The 11,513-nt window shown below is 32.2% G+C and overlaps 1 non-coding gene across 1 annotated transcript; it reads right to left on the bottom strand.

Moving 5' to 3' along the window:
* Positions 1 to 3,340: 3,340 nt before the first annotated feature.
* Positions 3,341 to 3,412, bottom strand: TRNAH-GUG (transfer RNA histidin (anticodon GUG)). The gene has a single exon. It is a non-coding gene; the product is annotated as a tRNA-His (tRNA).
* Positions 3,413 to 11,513: the final 8,101 nt, after the last annotated feature.

The following is an 11,513-nucleotide window of genomic DNA, read 5'->3' on the forward strand; positions in this document are numbered from 1 at the left end:
GCGACGAGCATCTTAGGTTAACTTTTGAACTACCGCACGAGCCGAGCGAGCGAAGCGAGCGAGTTGCAGCAGCGGCCGGTGTAAATATTTAAATAGGTAGCGAGGAGCGAAGCGACGAGCATCTTAGGTTAACTTTTGAACTACCGCACGAGCCGAGCGAGCGAAGCGAGCGAGTTGCAGCAGCGGCCGGTGTAAATATTTAAATAGGTAGCGAGGAGCGAAGCGACGAGCATCTTAGGTTAACTTTTGAACTACCGCACGAGCCAAGCGAGCGAAGCGAGCGAGTCGCGGCAGTGGCCGGCGTAAATATTCAAATAGGTAGCGAGGAGCGAAGCGACGAGCATCTTAGGTTAACTTTTGAACTACCGCACGAGCCGAGCGAGCGAAGCGAGCGAGTTGCAGCAGCAGCCGGTGTAAATATGTAAATAGGTAGCGAGGAGCGAAGCGACGAGCATCTTAGGTTAACTTTTGAACTACCGCACGAGCCGAGCGAGCGAAGCGAGCGAGTTGCAGCAGCGGCCGGTGTAAATATTTAAGTAGGTAGCGACGAGCGTGTGACTAACGTATTTCTTTAATATTGTATATAGTAAATTATTTTTTGAAAAATAAGGACATAAAGAAGTTTCACTTCTTACGTGTGTACTCTAGTACACGCACACATTTTTTTTATTATATTCCTTGAAGTACGAGGATGGTTTTTATGTAGAGAAAACGTAAATATGTACCACGGGCGAAGCCGGGGCGGACCGCTAGTATATTATAAAAATGAATCGCAAAATGTGTTGGTAAGCGCATAAACGCATGCTCGAGAACGGCTGAACCGATTTCGATAATTCTTTTTTTATTATATTCCTTGAAGTACGAGGATGGTTCTTATGTAGAGAAAACGTAAATATTATGTACCACGGGCGAAGCCGGGGCGGACCGCTAGTTGTTCATATAATTGCTAAGTATAAATGTGTCAATTAGGTGAAAACTATATTAATTTAATTGATGAGATGTTTATTATTTAAATACAGTTCATATTAATTAAGATTGCTTAGTTCTAAGAATGATATAGGTAAGTATATGACCATTTTTAATAAAAGGAACTTTATTTTCTAACTCAAAGGTACCTAACTGCAATATTTTAATCAGCAAAATCCTTCTACGGTTAATTCTAACTCCGCTGGAAATTACTCGGAAACTCAAAGAGATGCATTTCACTTCTGTTTCGTCACAAAATTTATACGTGACACATAATTACCTGCCTTGATTAATCCCATGATTTTGAGGTTAGTTTCAAAGATATATAATCTAAAAATGGATGGAATTCTATGTATTTTTAGTTTTTATCTCTAAAAGGAAATATATTTTTTAAATGAAGTAAAATGTGTTTATAATTTGTCTATTGCGTATGTAATATCCATTTTAAAAATAGTTGTTTAATAAATAATTAGCCGTATTTTAATATACAATACATAATATTTTCATTCAAAAAATAAAAGTATCACGTAGGTAATTACAAAGAAATACGCTCAATTTGGTATAACTACGAAAATTTTATATAAAAAAAAGACGGGTTGCACTCCGGGAGTGCCGGCAGAAGTGAAAACTTGATTATTAACGTTGAGCATGTTTGATATTTTGGAATGTCACGTGTCCTGACGCGAGTTTAAGATTGTATACCCATTACAAAAAAAGTGCTCAACGCCGCTAAAGAAGTTTTCACTTCAAAAATTGTTGAATAGAGTAGAGTGAACTCTTCAAGCGTAGAGTGAACAGGTAACTTCTAGGGAAGCGCGTACCATCCGCACATCTCAGCTTAACACCAGGCGCGATTATGGTCAAGCGCTTCCCTATTCCCACTAAAAAAAATGTATTATTATTACTAAGGAATGAAGTCCTTGTATAATGGATTAAGATACAGTTTGTCTTTAATTTGATACGGATTATATGGAGAATACAAATTTACATAACCCAAGCTAACGCAAACCTACCTTTTCCCTACTTATCTTTCATTTTCCGAGCGTCTTTTATAGAACAAAGAGTTTTATAAAACATAAGGAATTTCGTTGCTTGTTTATTCAGTTGGTCGATGAGCTAAGGGAATTGCATGGGTTGAAAAATTAAATATAAAATAGTTTATTAGCTTTATTTAAATCCTTAAGGTAGTTTTCGTTATGGCATGACAAGAAAGAAGTAATATTTTCATGTAAATGGGTTTGTACAATGAAAAAGTTATCAGATAATAATAAATAATAATAAATACACTTTATTCAGCACCAAGTATATACATATAAAAAAGAAACAGACAATATGTTATAAAGCTAAAAAGGCGGCCTTATCACTACTAAGCGATTTCTACCAGTCAACCTATGGGTAGGATTTTTAATTTAAGAAAAAACGAAAGAGGTATCACGTAGAGCTAAACTCTACAAGCTAAATCTTAACTTTAAAAGCTCTAAATTAAGAAACTCTACTACCTCACTTATTCTAGTAATAAAAATACCTATTCACTGCAAAAACTATTGTAATTGATTAAAAAACTTTTCACCTTCCGCCAACGTAGCGAACTATCAAGACACGTATTTGAATTGAAAATATTAATAAATATTAAATTTAAAATGTTCCATAGTACTATAACACAAATTCATAGTAATACAGTAATAACATTTTCACCTGAACATACAAATATATACTATTTTCATAAAAAAATGTAGAGACGTTCATATTCATTTTCAATAAAATGTTTTAATATAGTATGCTGAACGTTTACAATCAAAAAATAAAAGAGGCAAGTTGTATTACACGAATGTTATACTTCAATTTAAAACAAACAAACGATGTTTTTATTTCTGCCCATATCGAATGTTGGAACTATTAAATGATTGCTATTTGTTATTGCTTTTTCGTTTATTCAATGTTTAGGACTATTATATTGGTCTATACTTATATAACTTTATAGGCTTGTTTAAATGGTAACTATAAATCCACTAAATATAAGAGAATGTTAATTTTAATTAAACAAATTATAATGAAAATTTACATTAAATGTAGTCACATTTCGTTGTAAGCTAGGAAATTTTTTAAAAACCAATACCATATGAGAAGGTTTTTGGGCTTGAATTTATCCAAAGAAAGTATATATTTTATCGTAACGTGCTACATAAATATACGATCTTGTAGTGTCTTCCTCAGTAACGTGAGTTCCTTTTGTAGAGTTTTTCTTTATCAAGTATTCAAGTTCACCTGAAACATAAAAAATAATAATGTATAAGGATTGTTTCAGTAATCAGTGTTAATCCCCAATATAATAAAAAAGTGACAAAAACATAGCTCCGCCGTAACAGCTATTCGCTGCCGTGACCAGGATTCGAACCTGGGTTACTACGGCCACAACGTAGGGTCCTAACCACTAGACGATCACGGCTATCGGAGCGGATACCTTTCACAGATAATAAATCGAATGCATTCAACATAAAAATAATGCGGCAAAAATGAATTTACCAACTACCCTATAATCTTATTCGTGGTTGGACTACATCTCAATTTTGCCGGATAATACATAAGCCAATAAAAGCAGTGAATGCCGTGCTGGTCAGTCAGTAGTTGATGTAATTAGATATGCTCGACTTTTTGTACTTTCACCTACAGTTACTTCAGGCAACGGCCGAGCGACGAAAAGTGCTCCAGTTTCGTTTAGTATTTATTTATTTATTTTAGTAATAGTATGATAGAGCAATATAAATAATCCAAGAAATATTTTTTACAGAACGGCCAGGATTGGACTAATTAAAGAAATAACCAATTTTTATTAGTAATTGCTTAGATTTTCATTATAAATTTATGAGATAAACTAAAAAAAATATATCTTCTATTATCATTGAGCTAGAGCAAATAAAATTTATTTTAATAAAAATGAGTTTATTAAAGAGATATGTATATTATTAGAGCACCAGTATACATTATAAATATGTATGTACTTAATTAAATTATAAATTTTTACACATTAATATTACTTTACTTCATAGATTGTTTTTTATAGCGTTTATTGAATAGACAATATTTATGGCGTATAAATATTGTTTATTCAATAAACATAATTTGACATTAATTATCTCTTTGTTATTTTGTACATCGTGTAGATGCCACCAGAGACCACTTTGAAATCTGACCCTTTTCAAAAATGACGCATTAAATGCATTATGCCACCGGTTTGGTCAAAGTAAATTCTCATGAGAATGACATATTTCACCACGATAAAATGTAGTCAAAATCGCTTAGTTGCAAACAAACAAGCACACACACTACCGTATTCTTAATATCGGGCAAGATTAGTAAGAATGATTATGTGTATTGCAAGCTAATTCAGCGTAAATATTTACACATGCTCCTGTAAACATTTCTCGACTGCATCAGATGTAACTTGAATTTATTACAAAGTTTCTCCTCACGGGAATAATGCAATTAATGCAAAGGTTAAACGTGAATCAATGTGTAGATTTATAGTTTTAATAAAGTTAGTACTGTATGCTAGTTCGTGTGCTAAAATTATCTACCTTTTATATACACCGTGAGTTATCTGATAATCTTGTTTAAAATATTTATGAATATATCGCGATATGGAGAGCACACATGCTCTTCATATTGCGGTTAATTATAAAACAATTGTATTTTTTATTATATATTTATTGTATAATTTATACTTTGTATTGTCACCTTTTGATGGAACTGCATTTTATAGTAACAGAAACACACAATTCACTAGTTACACTTTATTTATATTTTTAATACAATATTCTTTTAAAACTAATTTTTGTTTAGTGTGATTTCGCTTGCGTTATATTTTAATTATAACTGTAATGTTTATTAAGATTCATTCTTATATTATTTATAATTTTGTTTGATGCTCTGCTCTTAGGTAATTGGCCAAATTAAAAGTACGTTGAAAACTTTTTAATTTAGAATGTAACTCGATTCTCGTGAATCATGAAATCAAAAACATCACAAGAAAATACTAACAAATAAGTCGATTTTCAAGTTTGAATTTTCTTTCAAATATACAATTAATTTATTAATGTTTGAAGTTTTCTTTCCTGTAAAGCGAAAATTTAAGTGGTTTGCTTTAACTGCACAGTTTTCTTACTGAAATTCTTTGAAAAGTGTACTATTTGAAAGTCCAAGAAATAGAGATTCATTCGTTGTTTCAGAGTTTATGATTTCATTAATTAAACGTTATTTGTTTTCTTTGACTTTTGCACGCCTCATAAGCGAAGCGTTGAGGTGGGTACTACTGTCACTTCGCGCAAAACATCTGATTTTTCAAACTTAAAATGTCTTTATGTATCATACATTGCACTTGTAAGATAATACATACACACACATATTAAGAAAAAACACTATTTTAAACGTTCATGATATTTTTGATGTCATTTTTGTTATTTAAACTAGTTAAAAAACAGTTTAAAAAAGTTCTGTCTTGGACGTCCGTGTGTATGTATGTGCGGATCCTTTTTCTTGTTAACACGATAGCGACCGAAATACTTTACTAATCGAGTCTTTTTTTTCTCTTACGCTTGAGTATGCTCAGGAATAGAACCCTTTCATTTTTCAGGGTCTGATTCGATGTGGTTTAATTGTTATTAAATAAACAAAAATAATAATTAATAAATATTCATTAAAAAAAAATTATGAGGCGTGCACTTTTGGATTTTCCAAATTATATTCGATTGCGCTCGCTTTTTGCTCTTATAATTATGATGGAGGCTTTAATACTGATATGCTGATATTGGGCAAAGCAGTGAAGCGAAGTCTATTCAGCCAAAATTAATTAGCAAATTTATGTCAATTGCATTCTCTGTACTGTATAGCGCCAAGAAATAATTACTTTGTATTGACACTGATAACAACAAACTCTTGCAGTTACTAGCTTACTTTTACTAAATTATACCTTTTTTTTAATTGGGGAAATCTTCCAAAGATACCCACGGCCCCTGGGGTTGGAGCCGTGGGTTATGTCGGATTCATTCCGACTAAAACCCCACTGTGTTCCATCGAGCCGCTTTAATGATGGGGCTGCGGGAATTGGTTGGAATTCTTCCGGTGTTTCGGACTGTCCAGGTGTCAGGTGACTCTTAACATGTTATTTGTTATGACTGCAGGTGGTGGCGTGGCTTCCGACTATCCTTCGAAAACTAAATTATACCTACGTTTTATCTATAAAAACTGGTAGTTTATAAACCTTGAATATATAAACACAAATGCTTAAATTTTTCATTGAACATAACCAATGCATAGTAAAATTTCAGTGCAACGGAAGAGAATTAATCCCATGTGACTTACTGCTTGCAGCTACTGCACTTCAAAATAAAACATTATATGGTGAACCAGTTTTGACGTTTATCTAGCTTGCAATGAAATATAACTTGAAATTGTGGGATCGTGAAGGATTTGGATTCTGATTGAGTTAAAAAGAGTATTAATGTAGAGCTGATAACCTTAAATATCTATAAAAATACGTAGCTGCTAATTGACATGTTTCGATAATATGATGAATTCATAATAGTTTTCTAAGTTTTATTAAAATTAATGAAAATTAATATCTAGCATAAAATTATTAATATAAGTCAACGCATAATTTAACTTTTATTAATAGAAGTATAAGTTAAATTATGCCCAATTTATAGTTGCATGGGCAATAATATAATAATTCATATAAAACATGAAAATATACATATAAAATCTTTTCCAAAATGTACATAGAAACCTCATTATCCCAGAAATTTGGAATACATGATATCGGACGGATAAAATTTCCGATACAATTTTAACATTCAGCCAACCCTGTCATTCTATTAGTTAAATGATATACACGAGAATATTCCAGAAATGTTAAAGGTGAAACAGTTTACAGTGAATTTTCACGTGAAAGCCCACTTCTGTATTCGATACTGTTGACATTCCATACTAGACACATATTTTATTACTAGCTGTGCCCCGCAGTGCTCCACTCCTTAGCGTGATGATATATAAACTGTAGCCTTCTTCGATAAATGGGCTATCTAACACCGAAATAATTTTTCAAATCGGACCGGTAGTTCCTGAGATTAGCGCGTTCAAACAAATAAACTCTTCAGCTTTATAATATTAGTATAGAAGATTTCCGATCAAAAAAATAGTAAACCATATATATTTTATCATTTCCGAACGAATAAAAAATAGTAACCCTGAGTTCTACAGATAGTGGGATGGGTTTAAACCACTGGTTATAAAATCCAATGCATTTTTATGACAGATCGTATTCCAACGTCTGTTAGAAATTGGAATGGTGTCTGTAGATCGCAAAGCGTAAGTTTATAAGCTGTAAAATGATCTTATATGAATAATGATGTGAAAACGTGCGAGATATAAAAGTATTTCATATAGAACACATTTAAAATACAGACTTTGTTTGTGTTTTAAGTTTAAAAATTAGTGGTATTAACACACAACAATTTAAACAAAGTGTAACTTTAAACTAGGGATCTGTCACTTTAATAGTTGTCTATGTGAAATACGACAAAACCAGATTAAAGAGAACCCGCGCTTAAAGATAAATCATAAACCATGTCTACAGTTTTTTGTGGAAAGACTTCTTAAAAATAGTTGTTCATTGTCTCTGATGTGACGTCGTTACGTAGGCACCGCTCAGTATTTTGATTCTTTGACTTTAACACGATTACTTTTCTGGTAACAAGGTTAGAAAGAATATTGAAACTTTCATAATATTATCGTACAAAAGTTGTTCGTGACTTAATTAAGTCGGTAACTTAAAAGTTAATACACGTAATTACGGATTATTAGTTAAGGATTATTATTGTATTGAAAATAAAAATAAAATTTATGCGTAGATAAGAAACATATAAAATTACACATGAATTTTATGTATTACTAAAAGCATGAATTATTGTATATGTTACTAAAATCGTTTTTACCGTTTTATACAGTTAGAAAGTTTGAATTTTTTACCAAAACACATTTAAAACGTTAGTAGGTGTAGCCATAAAAAATATATAAGCTTTAAATTATCTAGTTAATTTCATCTCTTTTAAACTATAAAAGTCGACATTAATTTATTGATATCATGCATTTACTATAGCAATAAAACTGAGCGTAATTAGTGTTTCCAGGATGAATTTATGACTTAAGTAAATTAAGGAAAACTAAAGGAAATGAAGAGATAGAAAATAACTATAAATAAAATAAGATACGACGTTTTATTGATAGGTTGAGTAAAAAAATTGTTTCCGACAAAACTATAGGACTTCATCATTGTTCAATATGAAAATATACTTACATAGAATCAAATCTTTTTGAGTTGTTGAGTTTTATTTGAAAATTACTTATATTAGTTGAGACAGTAGAGTTGCTCTACTTGACTTAGCAGTTAAATATATGGGACAAAACGAAAGATTTTTAATCAATTTCCTACAGTTGACATGTGTACGATTAAATAATAGATTTTTAAGTCCTTACGTATTTTAAGAAATATGATCTTGTCTTTAATCATGTTTCATTGAATAAAATGACTACCAGATGCTAATCGTTACGCTACAGTACAAAGGCTATTTTACATTTATTAGGAAATATGTATCTAAGTTGGCTAGAAAAATAGTATGCCTTTATAAAAATACATCAAAAGATGCAAATCTATGTTCAGCGTACCCTGGTATTATAATATCTGTGGTTCAACTATCTTTCAAATGAATAATGTATTCCCGCAAGCTATTTTACCGTTTTTCTTGTTATTTTTGGATCTTTTTGTTATCCGTAGATTCACATACGTCCCAATTTAGGAATGGTTTCGAATATCCTCAGGCTGTATCTATGTTTTTAAATTTTTATCCGTTAGAAGTAAAAAGTGGATACAAGGTGGATACCGAATTTACTAAACCCATTTAATTAATAGTGGCTGTTATGGCATCGTTACTAAAATTGATTAACATTTTTTATTTTTTATTAATTTTGTTATAATAATTACGTAGGCAACGAATTTAATTTATAAAGCTTTTTAAAATTTTTAATTTATTTGGAAACATGTCAATGATGTCTGTAGTGTATGTGAGTGAAAGAGAGGGAAGTATTATGTCATCTCTTGCGCACGTGCAACGGTGACACCGCTCACACAGCTCAGTTGGCTGCAGGCGGTCGGAGTGAGAGGTCGTGTGCGTCTAAGAGCCGATAATAGGGAAGGACATACACTACATTTTTGGCGACGAGGTAAATCGGGAATAAATGTAAGTAATTTTTTTTTTGATAATAAAAAAAATTACAAAACAAAAAAAAAAGGGAGGAAATAGGCGTGCTGTGATAACTATTGAACTAATTATATCCACAGTCGAGTTACATCGAAGGGAATATTAAAGTTAATAATAATAAACACACATACCTATTTTCATTATGATATTTTGTGCCGCTTACATAAAAAAAAAAATATCCGCACAAAGTAGATAAATAACATGTGCGTGCCTTTCGAGAGGCCTCCGCGCCGTAGAAAACGAAGGTTTCGTTTACATAAAGATTTAGTAAAACCTCTTAAATAATTGTAGCCAGAAGGATAAAGTAGGTGTTGTCAATTGTTTCTCGTATACATAACTACACTGATACCAATGCATACGCGGGCTGTCTTTATTGCTCGAGCGTATGGTGCCTGTTTGATAAATACACTGTACAGTGTACGGGTATACAGCTAGCGTCGTCCAGTATATGTACTCACGTAGTCATGCATAGGACTGTTACTGCGTTATGCGAGACTAAATGGGATATTTTGTTTAGTCGAGGCTGTAGATTATTATTTTGGGACATTTGTTTACATATAAATTTATTGATACTGATATGTAAAAACCTGCTTAAAGGATTGGTTAAACATGATTAAATGAGCTAAGAAGGTTCGATTCCCTATCAGCTCAGAATAGATTTGTCTGGTTACAAAAATATAATTATACCAAATACCCACTTATATCTTATTTAATTACTCGATGTGAAGTTGCATGAGTATTATTTAAGATTATTCATTATTGCATAAAGAATTAATTAATGGTTATCATGCAAGGAACGTAAGTTTCCTGGACAGGCTAATATAGTAACATTATGGGAGTTCATGTAAGTTGATGTATGTGTTTCGATGGTGATGTGGACCACGACAAGGGATTTCTAAAGTTGTTGTTGTTAAGCTATAATGTTACAAGATGAAGCCTGACAAAAAAAAAAATGTTGTGTGGTTTTATGAAACCACGGTAAAAGTGAAACTGTTCGAACGGTTCCGAACACTGCTTTATACCTACTCGGCAGCCGACCGTCGCGCGACATGCGCTACACAGACCAAAAAGTTTGAGACGATGTAATAAAAGTTTCACTTTAAAAAGGGTAACGCCCGTGTACGTAATTTGTACTGTGTTACCAGATAATGCCTGGTGGTCAAGAAAAATCGGGTGACGCCCGTGTGTATTTTATAATGTTATACCAGATGATGCCTGGTGGTACAAAAACAAAAATCGGGTGACGCCCGTGTGTATTTTGTAATGTTATACCAGATGATGATGATGCCTGGTAGTGCAAAAACAAAAAATCGGGTGACACCCGTGTGTACTTTGTAATTTTATACCAAATGATGCCTGGTAGTCGTAATATAATTACAATACAGGTGATGCCTGTAGTGATGTGATACGGGTGATGCTCGTATAAAATGTTTATATTTTGGGTGATGCCCATATTGCGAATTCATGCACTTAAATACGCGATCTTAAAAAAAAAGTGATAGTTCGTCACCATTTCACAGTGAAGTATTGTTCGTAAGATAGATTGTATCTTCGAAATTACTTACGGTTAGTATTGATATCCAAATAAAAAATGGAATAATACAATTTTTAAGAGCATACAGTAAATACTAAAATATTTACAGTAGATTTTATTATTCTTATCTAAAAGTGACTTAATATTTTCATGATTTCATAGCAGATTTTGTTAAACAACGAAAGAATAATCATAATGATAACAATACCCAAAATATCTGCGATAGGTATTGCACATTTAACCGACAACTATAAAGTTAGACAGGTTAAGTGATAATATAATAATGATAAACAGGGTAAGGTAATAAAACAATGAATATTCGAAAACAAAAATAAATGGAATGAGAGACATACAGAGTAGTCTCAATATTCATTATTTCAAACTACCCACCTGGCAGACGTTGTAACTTGTAATGCTCTTTCGCCTTTTATCGGTTCGTTAAACGAATTGGAACATGAATATTATCCGAATTGGTCGAGCCGATACGCTGCGTGGCGAGGTTTGAGTTTTACACTTAGCAACATATTTGGCTATTCATTTTTATTGTATATACTATGTGGCGTTGTAGGTGAGGTGGAAACAAAAAAATAATAATAAGAACTAGATACTCACCATACAGTCGGCAATTAATTTAGTTATTTAATAAAATAAAATACAAATATCAGTAACAATAAGGGTCGTGGTGTGCCTAGGTCCAAACC

Source organism: Colias eurytheme, chromosome 6, assembly GCF_061535395.1.
Source record: "Colias eurytheme isolate Ceu_HAF_F1 chromosome 6, ilColEury1 Martin Lab GWU primary, whole genome shotgun sequence".
NCBI lineage: Eukaryota > Metazoa > Arthropoda > Insecta > Lepidoptera > Pieridae > Colias > Colias eurytheme.